Raw genomic sequence first — 20177 nt, forward strand, 5'->3', positions numbered from 1 at the left:
GGTTCCGTGAGATGGATTGTGTTCGGAGACACTCTTGTCCAAGCTACAGACAGATGTTTCTGTGGCCAGCAGTGAAAAATCAGAATGGTGTGTTGCTTCCCTGGTGTCAGGATCAAGGATGTCTCAGAGAAGGTGCAGAATGTTCTCAATGGGAGAGGGGCCAGCAGGATTTCTTTGTACACATTGGAACCAACGACATAGAACGGGAAGAGGGAGATTACAGAAAGTTAGGAATTTAAAAAGGAGGTCCTCAAGAGTAGTAATATCTGGATTACTCCTGGTGCTGTGAGCTAGTGAGGGTAGGAATAGGAGGATAGAGCAGATGAATGCATGGCTGAGGAGTGGGTGTATGGGGGAAGGATTCACATTTTTGAATCATTGGAATCTCTTCTGGGGTAGAAGTGACCTGTACAAGGACGGATTGCACCTGAATTGGAAGGGGACTAATATACTGGCAGGGAGATTTGCTAGAGCTGCTCGTGAGGATTTAAACTAGTAAGGTTGGGGGCGGGAGGTGGGGGAGGTGGAATCCAGGGAAATAGTGAGGAAAGAGATCAATCTGAGACTGGTACAGTTGAGAACAAAGGCGAGTCATGGCAGGCAGGGACAAAGCAGAGAACAAGGAAGAACTGATAAGTTAAACTGCATTTATTTCAATGCAAGGGGCCTAACAGGGAAGGCAGATGAATTTAGGGCATGGTTAGGAACATTGGACTGGGATATCATAGCAATTACAGAAACATGGCTCAGGGATGGGCAGGACTGGAAGCTTAATGTTCCAGAATACAAATGTTCCAGGAAGGATAGAAAAGGAGGCAAGAGAGGAGGGGGAGTGGCATTTTTGATAAGGGATAGCATTACAGCTGTGCTAAGGGAGAATATTCCCGGAAATACATCCAGGGAAGGTATTTGGGTTGAACTGAGAAATAAGAAAAGGATGATCACCTTACTGGGATTGTATTATAGACTCCCTAATAGTCAGAGGGAAATTGAGAAACAAACTGGTAAGAAGATTCTATTAGATTTAGAATAGTACTGGAAATGGATAGATCAGGTCTAAAAGTCGAACTTCGAAATTGGAGGAAGGCTAATTTTGATGGCATTAGGGAAGAACTTTCAAAAGCTGATTGGGGGCAGGTAAAGGGATGGTTGGAAAATGGGAAGCTTTCAGTAATGCGGGTCCAGAGACAGTATATTCCTTTTAGGATGAAAGAGAAGGCTGGTAGGTATAGGGAATGCTGGATGACTAAAGAAATTGAGGGTCTGGTGAAGAAAAAGAAGGAAGCATATGTCAGGTATAGACAGGATAGATCGAGTGAATCCTTAGAAGAGTATAACGACAGTAGCAATACACTGAAGAGGTAAATCAGGAGGGCAAAACAGGGACATGAGATAGCTATGACAATTAGATTTAAGGAGAATTCAAATGGTTTTTACAAATATATTAAGGACAAAAGGGTAACTAGGGAGAGAATAGGGCCTCTCAAAGATCAGCAAGGCTGCCTTTATGTGGAGCAGCTGGAAGTGGGGGTGATACTAAATGAGTATTTTGCAACAGTGTTTACTGTGGAAAAGGAGATCGAAGATGTAGAATGGTGACATCTTGCAAAATGTCCATTTTACAGAGGAGGAAGTGTTGGATGTCTTGAAATGCATAAAACTGGATAAATCCCCAGGACCTGATCAGGTGTACCCGAGACCTCTGTGGAAGCTAGGGAAGTGATTGCTGGCTACCTTGCTGAGATATTTGTAAATTGATAGTCACAGGTGAGGTGCTGGAAGACTGGAGGTTGGCAAACGTAGTGCCATTGTTTAAGAAAGGTGGTAAGGACAAGCCAGGGAACTATAGACCGGTGAGCCTGATGTCGGTGGTGGGCAAGTTGTTGGAGGGAATTCTGAGGGACAGGATGTACATATATTTGGAAAGGCAAGGACTGATTAGGGATAGTTACGATGACTTTGTGCATGGGAAATCATGTCTCACAAGCTTGATTGAGTTTTTTGAAAAAAGTAACAAAGAGGATTGATGGGGTCTTGATGGATTTCAATAAGGCGCTCGACAAGGTTCCCCATGAGAGACTGGTGAGCAAGGTTAAATCTCATGGCATAATCTCATCTCATCTCAGGGAGAACTAGCCATTTGGATACAGAACTGACTCAAACATAAAAGGGTGGTGGTGGAGGGTTGTTTTTCAGATTGGAGGCCTGTGACCAGTGGAGTGCCACAAGGATCGGTGCTTGGTCAACTATTTTTCATCATTTACATAAATGATTTGGATGTGAGTATAAGAGGTATAATTAGAAAGTTTACAGATGACACCAACATTGGAGGTGAGGTGGACAGCAAAGGAGGTTACCTCAGATTACAAGGGGATCTTGACCAGATGGGTCAATGGGCTGAGAGGTGTCAGATAGAGTTTAATTTAGATAAATGGGAGGTGCTACATTTGGGAAAGGAAACCTTAGCAGGACTTACACACTTAATGGTAAGATTCTAGGAAGTATTGCTGAACAAAGAGACCTTGGAGTGCAGGTTCATAGCTCCTTGAAAGTAGAGTTGCAGTTAGATAGGATAGTGAAGAAGGCATTTGGTATGCTTTCCATTGTTGGTCAGAGTATTGAGTACAGGAATTGGGAGGTCATGCTGCGACTGTACAGGACATTGGTTAGGCCACTTTTGGAATATCGCATTCAATTCTGGTCTCCTTCCTATCAAAAGGATGTTGTGAAACCTGAATGCACTCAGAAAACAGTGACAAGGATTTTGCCAGGGTTGGAGGACTTGTGCTGTAGGGAGAGGTTGAATAGGCTGTGTCTATTTTCTCTGGAGCGTCGGAGACTGAGGGATGACCTTACAGAGGTTTATAAAATCATGAGGGGCATGGATAGGATACATAGACAACGTCTTTTCCCTGGGGTGCGGGAGTCCAGATCTAGAGGGCATAGGTCTAGGGTGAGAGGGGAAAGATGTAAAAGAGACATAAGGAGCAACTTTTTTCATGCAGAGGGTGGTACGTGTATGGGATGAGCTGCCAGAGGAAGTGGTGGTGGCTAGTACAATTGCAACATTGAAAAGGCATCTGGATGGGTATATGAATAGGAAAGGTTTAGAGGGTTATGGGCCAGGCGCTGGCAGGTGGGACTAGGTTGGGTTGGGATATCTGGTCGGCATGGAAAACTTGGACCGAAGAGTCTGTTTCCATACTGAACATCTCTATGACTCTATGACTCTATGACTCTATGACATCACCGTTTTCTGACCTCTCACAATCTTGTCATTCTCCTGCATTCTGAATGGTACTCTCAATATACTTCTCCAGCCATCATGTATTGCATTACCATGGCAACTCTCATTAGGAATAGTTTGCTGTTGGGTTCCACTGGAATTTCAATTATGTTTAATTTATTGAGTGCAAAATTCAATTATGAAACTCATTACATTTTCGCTATAAATTTAGAAAAATCTTTAATAACAACAAAGATGAGATTGATTTCTGTGCCCAGAGTGGTTTAGCAATCAAGTGAAAATTCTTTGATGAATGCTTTATAAAAAGGAACAGATCAGGGGAAGAAATACTGAATAGCTGCCTTCAGCACCCACCCACAATGTACAATAATGTTTTTTGGAAATGTTCAATGCAGTGAGAGAGTCAGTTTCCCAGGAATTGGAGGGGTACGTGGTTTCAGCCTTACACACTGCCAACCATCTGTTAGACAGCAGGACTAGAAGAAAGAAAGAGAGAAAGAAAGAGAGAAAGAAAGAAGGAAAGAAGGAAAGAAAAAAAGAAAGAAAGAAAGAAAGAAAGGAGGGAAGGAATCTTTTGTTCTCTTGAACAGGATAGGCAATGGTAAGAAAATTGCAAATTTACGGCAGTAATGAAGAGATCAGATTCTCAACATCAAGAAAAAAATCCTGATTTTCTCCTTACAGTTCAACTGCCAAATTCAGAATCTCACGAAAGCTCAGCAACTATGTTATTGCCATGATTTTGTGTCTGGTTATTAGCTAGCCTGCACTCATTTCTGAGCTGTTCCCAATTCTCCGTTCCAATGCCAAGTAACTAGATGATGCTATTTCCCAACATGAAAGCCAGAGCCGTTCCCTGGAGGCAGCAGCTCGCTGTTTGCTTTCCCCAGGCTTTAGGATGATTTTACCTTCACCACAATCTCCCTGCATGTCCCATGAAGACTCTTTGCCAAACGACTGTGCATCACCAAACCACATCATCAACTCATGCACCACATCAACCCTTCACACTGTGGAGCTCAGAGACACTCAGGAGTTGCATGGGTCTGTCAGGTTGCTTTGTGTGCATTGTGTGTGATGACCAGAGCTTGGGTGAGGGTTCCCTTGGTGGGAAGGGAGGAACTGGCTGCTCTTTCTTTATTTTCAATCTCTTCCTGAGTACTGTCGTTCCAAACAGATTGAATTTGAAACAGATGCTTTAAAAGGAACCAATTTAACCAGGCTGTCACGAGTTAAAGAAAGAAGAGATAACTAACTCCTAAAATATAAGGAAAAGTAAAGCACAACATGTATACCCACAGAACAAAAATGGGAAGCAGATTAAAAAAAATCTAAAAATGATATATGCATCAATTTTTGGTCTGTCCATGTGGAGTAGATAGTGAAACATTGTGACCATGATGTTGGCTAATTCTGGTAATGTTGAATCTGACAGTTCGCGCTTGGTTTGGAGAATCTGTGTTTTGCATATTGGCCAACAGGAGTTGAATTGTTTCCTACTTGCCTGTGGCTTCTGAATGGTGACTTACTTTCAATAATCAGAAAGAGAAAGACGGACTTTCCATTCTTGTCCTTTTCACCAGAGAGCACAGAGGTGTCCAGTGGATGTTCTCAACTACAATCTTCACAGCACACTCCATCCAAGTAGTATTATAACACAGGCTGGTAAAACAGCACTAGAATACGAGGTGGTTGTTGAGTCCCATGGTATGGGTGCATGTCCTGGGTAGGAGAGGGACATCAGATCACAGAGAGAGGGGTTTTGGGTGCCAGGGTGGGGGTTGCCATTGGGCCCTGGTAGGAAGGTGTTCTGTTTGCGGTACAAGTCATGTATGTTCAGTCTTGGGTGGGAGGAGTGTGTTGAGTCAGAGCCTGTGGAAGGGATTTTGGGGTAGCTGTAATTAAGGACAGTGAGTTGGCCAATCTAATCACCACCCAAAATATAGATTTGGCTTTGAATTCACTGCAGCAGAACACTCCAAATTCAATTGGAAATGTTTGGAAGGTTTCGGGGAATGGTGTATTGCCCATCAGAATCTTCAATTTTTCTGTCAGCTATCTTGGGGATTCTTACATAGAATCCCTACAGTGTGGACTCAACAAGTTCACACTGGCCCTCCAAAGTGTAATCCATCCATACCCATTCCCCGAGGAGAAGGTTAGCACGGCAGATTCTGGAGGTCAGAGTCGAAGAGTGTGTGCTGGAAAAGCACAGCAGGTCAGGCAGCATCTGAGGATTCTCCTACCCTTCATTTACCCCTGACTAAGGCACCTAACCATCACATTCGTGAACACTGTTGGCAATTTAACATTGCCAATTCATCTAACAGGCACATCTTTGGATTGTAGGAGCAAGCTGGAGCACCTGGACAAGACAGGCAGATGATCACAGTTCAGAACCTTAATAGTCAAAGAGATGGACATATTGTTATCAAGGACCAGGCAATGGCAAAGTCACATTAACAGCATGTGCTTTAGCCAAATGGCCATATCTGAAGAGCAAAGCAAAATGGCCCTTAGTGGGAGATTACAAAGGGGAATGTTCCCACAATCAATTAGAGGTTGTCTGATTCCAGACCAGAAGTTTGGCCATGGTCAGTCAAGTGCTTGGGTCTAGGGATCCATACCTTTAGAGTGAAGGGACGCGCAGGACAAATGTCACCAGTCCAGGAATTGCAGGTGGGTCAGTCAGGGTGACGTGGAGATACCAGGCCAGGGATTGGGCCTTTCTCAGTCTGGGCTATCCTCACAGGTCAACTCACAGTCTGCTATAAGTGTTTGGGATTAACAGTCAGTGTCTTATCAGAATCGAAAAGTGTGGTGCTGGAAAAGCACAGCAGGTCATGCAGCATCCCAAGGAGCAGGAGAGTCAATGTTTCAGGCAATAGCCCTTCATCACATTCCTGATGAAAGGCTTATGCCCAAAATGTCAACTCTCCTGTTCAGAACAGAAAAGAGTCATGCTGTATCTCAGCTGGAGCTTGCTGGTCTCTCACAAGGACATGAAGTTGTAACTTTGACATCTTCAACTGAAAGCCAGTTGCAAAATAGCGATATTAAACGGCTACCACCGAATGCAAAGAAAGCAGAGTAAGTTACTGGTTCTCTTGTTTGGGTGGGAGTACGATTCTTTGCAAGTGAGAGACCCCTCAGGAGAAATTGTATGAATTCTGCATCCGCTGTAACAGAAAAGCTGCCCATCCTGCATCAAATCACAATTCATTGGCAGAACATTCTTTTTCTCAAAGAGTGAACATTAAAAATTAGGGCCTCAAGCAATCATGACTGTAGTGGCAGGGATTTGCACAAATTACCTCTTTGTTATGTCAGATAAACCGATCTAATAATTGCTAATGTTAATGTCTCACTTGGTATTGGCCATAGCTGCTGGGATATCCTGGGATACTCCAGATCGTTGGCTCCAACACCTGGCCAAGCACTGACAATTCAGAGATACCCTGCACATTTGCCTCAAACATTAGACCCTCTGAGTACTTATTAACAATACCCTGTCACCCTGGAGAAAGGTCAAGGACCCTCACCACCTTTCTCACTTTATTATCGATGTTGAAAATGGAATGATGGAGTGCAGGTATCCAACTCGAGTGCATCTGACCTGGGTTGTCAAGGTGGTTATCAGCCTGTTCCGTACCTAGCACAGTACTAATAGCATTGGTGAACTCCTCCATACTTCAACCCATCTTACTTACTGTCCCTCACAGACCGGCATGCCATTGCTGTGTCCATCTGTGGTCTTTCCACAAGGTTATGAATGGCTAAAATCATGGGATCTTCCTCTGCCTGAATCTGAACAGGAGCCTGGTGTTCTGAGTGCAAGACGCCTAGGGTATTTCACCTTCAACAATGTAGGGATTCTTTGACTCTATGATAAGGAGCCTGGTAAGCAGGATACCCTTGGAGGTTCCATGACTGCCAAACATTGACTTTTGGTTTCAGATGTTATTGCCATGCAAAGGCTTTGGAAGTCAGTGCACCAGAGTAAAAGTTCGAGGGAGTCTTGTTTGTGAGATGTCAGTGCTGTAGCAGAGAAAGAGTGACTGGTAGCTCTATAAGTGTGCAATAGCAAAGAGAAAATGGTGGCACTTACCCATGCAGAGTGCGGGTGATTATTTTCCTTCTCCGCACTGCCATAGTTTTCTTTAAACCTGGGACACAGCACTGACCCAGCCCACACAGACTGGCAGAATCCGGTGGTGTTGCCTTCTTTGCTGATCGGCAAGAGAAAGCAGTGCCCTCCTTTCCACCACCCTGTCTGCCATCTCCTCCAGATCCCTGCCAGTGAGGCATGTAGCCAGCTGGGTGCCAACGTGGCGATGCCTGTTGAATCGTGCAGGGTGAAGGGCACTTCCTGGTTTGCAGTGCCTGAAGTTGTACACAGCTGAGGTATATCTATGGTGCCAATGGCATGAAAATGGCAAGCACCTCCACATGATTCCATGAGTCTAAAAAATTCATGAGAAGTGGAGAAGCGAAAAGTTTAAGGGAGAAGTGCGTGGAAAATTCTTTACGCAGAGGGTGGCGGATGCCTGGAAGACATTGCCAGTGGAGGTGGTAGAGACGGGCATGATAGCATCATTTAAAATGTATCTAGACAGATACATGAATGGGCAGGGAGCAGAGGGATACAGATCCTTAGAAAATAAGTGACAGTTTTAGATAGAGGATCTGGATTGGCACAGGCTTGGAGGGCCGAAGGGCCTGTTCCTGTGCTATAAGTTTCTTTGTTTTTATTCTTTGTTCAAGACAACATGAGAAAAATTGTTTTGGGCCATGGCGGAGTGACCACCATGACCACCATGACTCGATTAAACATTTTCTGCTTCTTCAAAACAGGGGCACAGGGTATTTTCTGTCCTTTTGATGGGTCCTCAATTTAAGGTTTGCTCCGAGCTACAGCACTGTCTCAGAACTGAGCTGGATTTGTGACATTATTCGCTGGCACTGAGGGGTGTAGCATAAAGAGACAGTGTTGAGAAGTGGGGAGAATTAACTTGAATGTAGGGAAGGAGAATGAATACAAAACAGATGCATGGCAGATGCAGTTTAATGTGGATAAATGTCTGGTTATCCACTTTGGTGGCAAGAACAGGAGGGCAGATTACTACCTCAATGGTATCAAATTAGGTAAAGGGGCTGTTCAGAGAGATCTGGGTGTTCTTGTCCACCAGTCAATGAAGGCAAGCATGCAGGTACAGCAGGTCGTGAAGAAGGCTAATAGCATGCTGGCCTTCATAACAAGAGGGATTGAGTATAGAAGCAAAGAGGTGCTTCTGCAGCTGTACAGGGCCCTGGTGAGACCACACCTGGAGTACTATGTACAGTTCTGGTCTCCAAATTTGAGGAAAGACATTCTGGCTATTGAGGGAGTGCAGCGTAGGTTCACGAGGTCAATTCCTGGAATGGCAGGATTGCCTTACACGGAAAGACTGAAGCGACTGGGCTTGTATACCCTTGAGTTTAGAAGACTGAGAGGGGATCTGATTGAAACGTATAGGATTATGAAAGGACTGGACACTCTGGCAGGAGGGAACATATTTCCGTTGATGGGGGAGTGCCGAACCAGAGGACACAACTTAAAAATACGGGGTAGACCATTTAGGACAGAGATGAGGAGAAACTACTTCACCCAGAGAGTGGTGGCTGTGTGGAATGCTCTGCCCCAGAGGGCAGTGGAGGCCCAGTCTCTGGATTCATTTAAGAAAGAATTGGATAGAGCTCTTAAAGATAGTGGAGTCAAGGGGTATGGAGATAAGGCTGGAACAGGATACTGATTAGGAATGATCAGCCATGATCATATTGAATGGCGGTGCAGGCTCGAAGGGCAGAATGGCCTACTCCTGCATCTATTGTCTATTAAAACAGGAGCAGTTGATTTGATCACACATCAGTGAGGGGACAAAAGCTTGTAAGAAACCCAACAAAATAATAGAACGTCCTTGTGAGATGAGAGCAGTGCAAGAGCTCAGAAATGTCATAGCTGCACTGAGATGGGCAATAATGGAATATTCAGCTTTATCAACTGATCAAAAACACAAAGCTTTAAGTTTGTTCAATGAAGACATGAATCTAGATCATCTGGCCTTATCTGTGCAAAGCAGCTGCTTCCTTCAACAATAAACAGCCTATTCAGTTCCACATTGAATGGGATCTGCAATCAAGATCTGGGCAGACCAGACTGCTATGATGTACATTACTCACATGAGGGTCGACATTTCTTTTGGTGATAACTTCAGCAAAACAAATTGGCACGAATATGTAGGAAGCAAATTTTGCATTCGGGGTAGCCTCAATTTCACTCACCATAGGAGCTGATAAACATCAATGCAGTTTGAGGATAGTCCTTGCGTTGCTATTTTCTTGGAGTTGTTAACATGCCTGTTTCAAATTGACTATAATGGAACTTCAAATCATAGACAGAGGAATTCTGCAAGAGGGATTTTGGTGTTTAGTTTGTTTGCTAAAATTAACAATGATCATTCCCATCTCTTATGAACTGAACTCAGTTAGGATCTACTACTGCGTTACCTATTGCTCTATTCTAGTGATAACCCTCTTCCCCAAAACTATGCTGCTGTCTAAGGCTGGTGTTTGTAAAAGTTCAAAACAACTCATATGCACAGAATCTCATCATTCACTTGGCTTCTTCAAACCAACTCTACCAGTGAGAGCAAACATAAGAATTCTAGGCAGAAGCAAAGACCTGTAGATGCTGGAAATCTGAAAGAAAATAAAAATTGCTAGTGAAATTCAGCAGGTCTGACAGCATCTGCCAGGAGAGAATACAAAGTTAACATTTCGAGTTCTCATTAAAATTCTGAAGAAGGGTCACTGGACCTGAAAAGTTTTCTCTGTTTTCTCTCCAGAGATGCTGTCAGACCTGCTGATGTTCTCCAATAATTTCTGTTTATGCATATGAATTCCAGAGATTAGAATTTGCTACTCACCATCCATTGGGTTAAATTTGCTTTGTTAACCATCACATCCTTGCACCCCCACCTCGATCATGGAGGGCCATGGGGAAAGAGCAGGGGAGGACAACATTAAGTCAATAGCTCTTTCACCAGTATGATGTAACAAATGGTTCATTTGGTGTAATTCCACGAGTTGAATTTTTTGACAATCTTGAAGGCAGAGATGATGCTTGATGCTGGGGTTGGAGAGGAAGTAGTGGTTTCAGTCGGGTAAAATGCCCGTAAAGACGCTTACCAATTTTTATAGATGCACCTGAGAAAGCATTCCATCCAGATGCATCACTGTTTGGTATGGCAACTGCTCTGCCCAGGACCGTAAGAAACAACAGAGTTGTGAACATAGCCCAGTCCATCACACAATGCAATCTTCTATCCATTGACTCCATATACACTTCTTGCTATCTCAAGAAAGCAGCCACAGATTCAAGAACAGCTTCTTCCCCGCTGTTATTAGATTTCCAAACTGATCTCTCAAATTTTAAATCTAAAGTTGATCTTGTTCTTTGTGCACCTTTTCTGCAGCCGTAACATTGTATTCCTTGCCCTATTCTGTTAGAGAGGGTGCAGAGGAGATTTACCAGGTTGCTGCCTGGACTGGAAGGCATGTCTTATGAAGAAAGGTTGAGGGAACTAAGGCTATTCTCATTGGAGTAAAGAAGGGTGAGAGGCAACTTTATAGAGGAATACAAGGTGATTACAGGCATAGATAGAGTGAATTTCCTCAGGGCAGAAATGGCTATCATTAGGGGCATAATTTTAAGGTGATTGGAGGAATGTTTAGGGGAGATGTCTGAGGTCGGTTCTTTACACAGAGTGTGGTGGGTGCGTGGAATGTACTGCCAGCAGTGATAGTAGAGTCAGATACATTAGGGGCATTTAAGCGACTCTTGGATAGACATATGGAAGATAGTACAATGAAGGGTATGTAGGTTAGGATAAAAGGTTGGCACAACATCAAGGACCAAAGGGTGTGTTAGGCGCTGTATTGTTCTATGTTCTATATCCTAATACCCTTATGTACTTTGTATTGTGTGATCTGTCTGTATGGCAAACAAAACAAAACTTTTCACTGTACTGAGGTACATGTGACAATAATATGTAACCAGTTAAATTCTGAAAAGCAAAATGTGTCAGGTCTCCTTACTGGTGTGTTTAGATTTCTGACCACTTTTCCCAGGGTATGTTAGTCTAATGCTGGCATCTTATGAAGCCAGTTTTGGTCTTTAGTGAGTAAGTACGGGCAACTTTCACAGCACAAGATGTATTCCCCAGTAACCCTCAGGGCCTTGGCCGTGTCACCACACCTGGCAATGAAAGAAGTGTTGATTTCGGGGTGGGCATTCACAGCTGCGAGAGACCCGAAGGAGTTGTCATGGTTACCAGAAGATCATGGTCAGGCTGTACTCTTCCTTTCAGGTACTTGTTAGATGTCAGCTGGAGAATTGTGTACAGTCCTGGGTACCACAGTACAGGAGAGACTTGAATGCACCAGAGAGTCCTAATTTACAAGAATGTTTTTAGGGATAAGAAACTTCAGTGATAGGGATAGATTGAAGCAGTTGAGACTGTTCTCCTAGGACAGAAGTAGGCCAAGAGGAGATCTGATAGACATTTTCAAAATCATGAGAAGGTTTGATAGAGTAGTTGGGGACTATCCCCTCTCATAAAAGGATCAAAAACTAAAGGGCACAGATTAAAAGTACTTTCTAATGGAGTCAATGTGATGCAAGGAAAACTTTTACAGCAGGTAGTTAAGAATATGGAAGTGTGCTGGAGGCAAGTTCAAGTGTGGCATTCAAGGGGGCATTGGATAACTGTTTGGTGTGCAGTGGTATGGGACAAAGGCAGGAGGTTGGTACTAGGCGATAGAATTGACAAAGGTCTCAATGGGCCGAATGGCCTCCTTCTATGTCATAACATTTCCCATGTCACAGCCTTGGCATTGACTGAGCGAATATCTCCAGTTGGTGTGGGACTATTGTCCAACCAGTTACTCACTTCACATTGATGGGGGCTTTCAGTATTCTCCCTGCTGCTTGCCTCTTGGCAACGCTATTTCTAGCCACACAGTGAGGGCCTTGTCAATGTCTCGTTGCATTCACTTCCTGTCACTGGAACACACCCAGCAACCTTCATCCTGTAAATTTAGGCCAAAGTGTGAGTGGGTGCACTGCAGCATTGAGTGAAATTGGAACCCAAAATTATCTTCATATCCCCCACCCCCACCCCATACCCCCATAACCCCCGCCAACCTGGCTAATTATTATCTAGGTTAGGAAAATTCAGCCCTATCATAGAATCCTGATAGTGTGGAAACAGTCCTTTCCACCCATCAAGTCCACATGAACCCTCAGAAGAGCACCCCACCCAGACCCATCCCCTACCCTGTCCCTGTGACCCTGCACTTCCAATGGCCAATCGACCTCGCCTGCACATCTTCGGACTGGGGAGAAAATAGGAGACACAGGGAGAATGTACAAAGTCCACACAGATAATCACCTCAGGGTGGGATTGAATTCAGGTCCCTGGCTCGGTGAGGCAGCAGTGCTAACTACTGATCTAATGTGCCACCCCTATGTCTCAACCTAGCACCAGAATATTACAAAACATGAAGAATACTATTTATAACTTCAGTTGCACTATGAACAACAGCTCATTATTTTGCGTGCCCTATCTTTGGCCTCAGTACATTGTTATTATTTGAAGGGAAACCAACCCGAGACGCACCAGCTATCCTGATTGATTCCAGCCCTTTCATATTTTTGCTGCCATCAGTTTTTTTTTCAATTTCTTTATAGGAGGGCTTCATGGAAGGCTGAAATATCATGAAGCACACAAGTTCCGTTTTGCTGGAAGGATCCATTCATGATTGAAAGAAAGCAGGAAAATAAAAACAGCTGAACACATCAAAAAAAGCGAACACATCAAAGGATCCATCCCTTAAAGAGATCTGAACAGTGTAGCCTGATGTAATGATCCTTCTTTTAACTACTTAGACACAAGTGTTACATGGAAAATTAAAGACGGTGAATTCCTGGTGGCCTAACCATATTATCCAGTGTGATACTACAGCATGGACTATTGGAAGATTCTAATTTTAATCACTGGCCTATCGTGCTGATCTAACCTTAGCCAGGGCAGAGACAGGGAGGCCATTAACATAAAACAAAGAATTGTGGGAATTAGAGATTTGAAAGAAACAAAAACCGAAATTGCTGGCAGCTCAGCAAATCTGGCAGCATCTATGGAGAGGAAATCAGAGTTAACGTGTCTAGTCTGGTGACCCTCCGTCAAAACAGAGAACAGAAAAGGTCTCAGTGCCCCTAGGCCACAGGGAAGGAGGAAAGTCAGCCAGGGTTCTCTGAAATAACAGAAGAAGATACATTTCTGTACCATCTTCACTACCTTACGTCACCCCAAAGCACTGTGCAACAATAACATGAAATTGAACTGGAACCACGTGCAATATGTGAAATATGTCAGCCAAATTGTGTACAGCAGGATCTCACACATGGCAGTGAGAGCAAAGATCAGATAAATCTTTTGTACCCTTGATTGAAGAATAGATATTGGTGCATACACCCCAGGATATGTCCCAGATCTTCTTTGAAATGTGTTGCATAACCCATATGCCCCATTTGACACAGCAGATGGGGCCGCTTTTAACTGCAAGGTGACTGTGCCCCACACTCTATTAGTACAGCATTAGCTTTCCAATCTAGGCTATAAGAGTCAGAAAGTGTGGTGCTGGAAAAGTACAGCCGGTCAGGCAGCATCCGAGGAGCAGGAGAGCTGACGTCTCAAGCGTAAGCTCTTCATCAGGAACGTTAGATGCTTTAGCATCTTGTACATCTCAATCACATCTCATTCCTAATGAAGAGCTTATGCTTGATATGCCAACTCTCCTGCCCCTTGAATGCTGCCTGACTGGCTGTACTTTTCCAGCACCACAGTTTTGACTCTGATCTCCAGCATCTGCAGTCCTCACTTCCTGCCAACCTAGGTTATATGTTCAACTCCCCAAAGGAGGACCAAAGGCAACAATCTTCTGGCTCAATGGCAAACATTCTATCACTGAGCCAAGGCTGCGGTGCATTGACCCTCACTTAAACATTAGAATGTAAGAATGCAAGAACTAGCTATGGGAGTAGGCAATTCAACCACTAGAAGATGCTCCGCCATTTGATACGATAGATGGCCTCAACTTCACTTTCCTGCCTGCTCTCATTACTGATTATAGATCTGCCTATCTCCTCCTTAAATGTACTCAATGGCCCAATACCTATCGCACACTGAAGTAATGAACTCCACAGATTCATGACCCTTTGAGAGAAGTAATTTCTCCTTATCTCTGTTTTATCCCTTATCCTAGAACTATGACCTCTCTTTCTATATTGCACCATGTGAGGAAACTTTTACTCTGCACCAGTTTTGTCAATCTATTCTAGCATTTTGAACATCTCAATTAGATCTCCTCGCGTTCTTCCCATTCGCAATCTCTCTTCAAAAGACAAACCCCTCATCTCTGGAATCAATCGAGTGAACTTATTCTGAACTGTCTCCAATGTAACTACATCCCTCATCAGGTAAGGGGATCAATATTGTATACAATAAGCTTCATACAATCATAGAGTCATAGAGTTGAACAGCATGGAAACAGACCCTTTTGCCAATGCCGGCCAGATATCCTAAATTAATCTAGTCCTATTACACGCATCCAAATGCCTTTTAAATGCTGTAATTTTACCCATCTGCACCATTTTCTCTGGCAACTCATTCCATACACATACCACTCTCTGTGTGAAAAGGTTGTCCCTCTCACCTTAAACCTCTGCCCTCTAGCTTTGGATTCCCCTACCCTGAGGAAGAGATCTTGGCTATTCACCTTCTCCATGCCCCTCAGGATTTTGTAAACCTCTATAAGGTCACCGTCTGCCTCCGATACTCCAGGGAAAATAGCCCCAGTCCATTCAGCCTTTCCTCTTGCTCAAACTCTCCAACCCCAGTAACATCCTTGTAAAGATTTTCTGAACCCTTTCAAGTTTCACAACATCCTTCTTTTGGCAGGGAGACCAGAACAGAACACAGTATTCCAAAAGTGGCCTGGCCAATGTTCAGCCTGTACGGCCGCAATATGACCTCCCATCTCCTATGCTCAATGCACCGACCAATAAAGGCAAGTGTACAAATGCTTTCTTCACTATCCTGTATGGGGGTGGAGATTATGTTTTGTGAGGGCTCTTGGCAGTAGGTCAATGGCAATAGTGCACCATGTATGGCATCGAAATGTAATTTTTACTTCACTTACATGTTGCATTCTTAATGGAGTATAACTGAAAATGACTAAGATACAGTATACAGAAACCTTAATTTTATCAGAGCACTTGTGACAACAGCGTCTATGTTCTACACCTACAAGGAATTATGAACTGCATCCAAAGCTCTCTTTGTTTGGCAACACAGCCCAGGACCTTACCATTAAGTGTATAAGTCCTGCCCTGGTTTGCCTTCCTAAAACGCAGCACCTCATTTTTATCTAAATTAAATTCCACTTGTCATCCCTTGGCCCATCAGCACATCTGATCAAGGTCTTGTTGTACTCTGAGATAACCTTCTTCACTGTCTACTACACCTGCAATTTTGGTGTCATCTGCAAACTTACAAACCATTCCTCCTATATTCACATCCACATCATTTATATAAATGACAAAAAGCAATGGGCCCAACACTGATCCTTGTGGCACACCACTTGTCACAGCCCTCCAAACTGAAAAGCAACCCTCTACCACCACCCTCTCTCTCCTACCTTCAAGTCAATTTTGTATCCAATTGGTTAGCTCTCCCTAGATTCCATGTGATCTAACCTTGCTAACCAGTCTACCATAGAGAACCTTATTGAACACCTTGCTCAGGCGATGGACCCACACTTCTATACTGTCAGCAGAAAAGGGGAGATAAAGAAGCAGGGATGAAAATGATATGGAGAAGGCTTGGAATATAATAGCTGTGATATATTGTAATCAGTGACTCAAATGGCATCAAATCCCACCAAAGGGGATGGATTTCAGCTCATTATTGATGCATTAAATGGCACGGTAATCCTTTAAGCTCCAGGGAAATCAAGCAGAATTTGCATTCTGCTACGATCTGGCAATTTACCTGCTGACTTCCCTCTGGCATGGGTTTGTTTAGGTCAGAATGGGAACTGCACCAACTTAGCATTGATAAGTTTCCCAAGGTTTACTACTGCAATCCCTGTGAGTTCCACTGAAACTGAGGAGGATCCTTGACAGTGAGGCTTGATCAAGGTGGAAGTGAGGACATTATCAGCTGGAGAAACCGCGAGAACTGAAACCTACCAAAACATCAGTTAGAGATAAAATTGCACCAGAGTCTGAGTACAGTTCCCGACTTATAATATTCAGGACACCCAAACCTGATTTGTCTCACTCACCTTCTAAAACCCAGGAGTTAAATTGTTAGGAGGTGGAAATGCATTTGCGCTTGAGGAGATATTATCCTACTTCATTCTATTCGCATGCACACTGTTGTCACATGTGCACTGTTAAAAGTAAAGTTTCTGTAGACTGGATCTTAATCATTTTTATTTCTGTTCCATTAAGAAAGCAACAAATAAAGTGAAAATTAAATTTGGATGGCATAGATACTGCATTATTGTCACTGACCTGCCAAGATCTCTCACAGACATGCAATCTACCCCCTCACAGACTTGCTGTCCTGGCCACAGAACACAAGAGGAAGCAAAAGGATTCCCTTGAAAAGGAGTGAGTGAGTCAGAAGATTATCTGAATGTAAATTAAAGGAAAGTAAATGGCCTACTCTTAGGAATAAAAAATGAAGATCACTACTGCTGGCAGCAACCGCACAAGCATGTGCCCTGATAATAAACAGACAGTAGGGCTTTCCATTCTCAGTTCATTTTAAGTAGTGAGTAAACATGGATATTCCCAGTGTATGCACAATTGTATCCGTGTCTGTGAAACCACAGGAACCGTGTAATGCAAGAAAAATAAATTGTGTCTCGTTGTCTCTCTTGTGATTGCACTTACATTGACAAATGTCACTTTTGTAAAATCTCTTCCTGAGCAGTTAGGATGGCTTTAGAAAGACGTTCTTGGTCTTATTGTCAAGTTAGATGAATAAAGTGTATCAAAGTGATTAGAAAGTGGATGCCCAGTCACCTTCACTGACATTTAAGATGTAACAATATGTACGTTACTGATTGCCATTAACCCATACATTTTATCCAGTTACAGGACAATTTTAGATGGATGGAAGGGAAAGAAAATAAATAACATAGCACCTTTCATGATTTTAGATCATCTCAAAGTACTTCACAGTTAATGGAGCACTTGGAAACATCAACTCTGGTATAATGTTAGGAATAGAACAGCAATGTTGTGCACAAAAGATGAAAGGAAATAACTAAGTAATTTGTTTATTTGTGTTGGGTGAGGGATGAATGTTGGCCGGGTTACCAGGAGATCCATATTTCCTTCATGAAATAATGTCAAAGGATCTTTTACATTTAAAGGTACAGATGGGAATTCAGTTCAATGCTCATCCAGAGATGGCATGCATGTCAATACAATGCGCCCTCAGTACTTGACAAGAACGGCAGGCTTTGCAACACTCTCTGGCGAAGGTTCGAACACTTGAACACAATGACGCAGAGGCACAAATGCTATCACAAAGCCAAGGCTTACACTTGATTATAAAAATATCTTTCAGTAAATGGAAGCTTGTAAATGTAATGGCTGCCATCACTTACAAGCACGTGGCATTGACTTGTGTGTCCATTTGCCAACCATATGGATGACACATTGCAGATCTTGTCAGTAAACCACAAATAAAACTTTCAACATCACATTCCATTTCTTTCTTCGCTTTTGTTGATCATCAGTGGAATGGCTTCACTTAGAAAAACAATGAGGTCCTTGAAAGTAATCACAATTTTAAGTGCGTTATACTGTTGAAAAAGACAGAATTGGCAAGAATGATTGAATATTCATTAAACTGATTATGAAGGATTTCATGTATCGCTGGACTTCGGAGCACGTCTGGAAAAATTAACAAACAGTGAAATTCACAACTAATCTTGGAGGAACCTGTTTGGGCGAAGTTCACAGCACAGAATCAGATAAGTGAATTGTTTTTAAGTGGAAATTCTGCAGTAGTAGGTAGAGTGGGATCTTTCTTGATTATATCTTTTTGAGATATGTCTCTTGATTAAACTTAAAATATCAACCATAACTATTAATTTAACGTGGGGCAGTGTGTTGTAGAGGAATAAGATGGTGTTATTTTCTGGGTCTGTAGATTGTGAAGGAGCAAAAATGGCCTTTAGTAGAGTGATATGCGCTTCTTGTCAGATGTGAGAGTTTAAAGAGAGTTCAAGGGTTACTGCAGATTATATCTGTAATAAATGCTGTTGGTTGCGAATCTTATAAGATCGAGTGGATCGGTTGGCGAGACAGATAGAAGCAATGAGGAATTTGCAACAGCAACAGTATGTGATGATGGCAGTTATAGGAAGGGGCGAAGTCTCAGATACAGTCACATAGATGGGTTAACTCTAGGAAAGGTAAGAGGGGTAGGCAGCTAGTGCAGGAGCCTTCTGTGGCTATACCTATTTCAAACAAGTATGTTGTTCTGGATTATGTAGGGGGTGATGGATTCTCAGGAGAACGAAGCATGAACAGCCAAGTTTCTGGAATTGAGACTGGCTGTAATGCAAGGGGTACATCAGGTTCCTAGAAATCAATTATGTTAGGGGACTCTCTAGTCCAAGGTACAGACAGACATTTCTGTGGCCAGCAGCAAAAAAGCAGAATTGTGTGTTGCTTCCCTGGTGCCAGGATCAAGGATGTCTCAGAGAGGGTGCAGAATGTTCTCAAGGGGGAGAGAGGCCAGCGGGAGGTCATTGTCCACACTGGAGCCAACAACATAGAAAGGGAAAAGGTTGAGATTCTGAAGGGAGATTATAAAGAGTTAGGCAAGAATTTAAAAAGGAGGTCCTCGAGAGTAGTAATATCTGGATTATTCCCGATGCTACGAGCTAGTGAGGGCAGGAATAGGAGGATAGAGCAGATGAATGCATGGCTGAGGAGCTGGTGTATGGTAGAAGGATTCACATTTTTGGACCATTGGAATCTCTTTTAGGGTGGAAGTGACCTGTACAAGAAGGTTGGTTTGCACCTAAATTGGAAGTGGACTAATATACCGGCAGGGAGATTTGCTAGAGCTGCTAGGGAGGATTTAAACTAGTAAGGTGGGGGAGAGCTGGGACCCAGGGAGATAGTGAGGAAAGAGATCAACCAGAGACTGGTTTAGTTGAGAACAGAAGCAAGTCAAACAGTCAGGGCAGGCAGGGAGAAGGTAGGACTAATAAATTAAAGTGCATTTATTTCAATGCTAGGGGCCGAACAGAAGAACTCAGGACATGTTTAGGAACATGGGACTGGGATATCATAGCAATTACAGAAACATGGCTCAGGGATGGGCAGGACTGGCAGCTTAATGTTCTAGGATATAAATGCGACAGGAAGGATAGAAAGGGAGGCAAGAGAGGAGGGGGTGTCGCGTTTTTGATAAGGGATAGCCTTACAGCTATGCAGAGGGAGGATATTCCTGGAAATACATCCAGGGAAGTTAGTTGGGTGGAACTGAGAAATAAGAAAGGGATGATCATCTTATTGGGATTGTATTACAGACCCCCTAATAATCAGAGGGAAATTGAGAAAAAAACTTACAAGGAGATCTCAGCTATCTGTAAGAATAATAGGGTGGTTATGGTAGGGGATTTTAACTTTGTGAACACAGATGGGACAGCCATAATGTTAAGGGTTTAGATGGAGAGGAATTTGTTAAGTGTGTACAAGACAATTTTCTGATTCAGTATGTGGATGTACCTACTA

The sequence above is a fragment of the Chiloscyllium punctatum genome, chromosome 42 (genome assembly GCF_047496795.1).
Source record: "Chiloscyllium punctatum isolate Juve2018m chromosome 42, sChiPun1.3, whole genome shotgun sequence".
NCBI classification, from domain to species: Eukaryota; Metazoa; Chordata; class Chondrichthyes; order Orectolobiformes; family Hemiscylliidae; genus Chiloscyllium; species Chiloscyllium punctatum.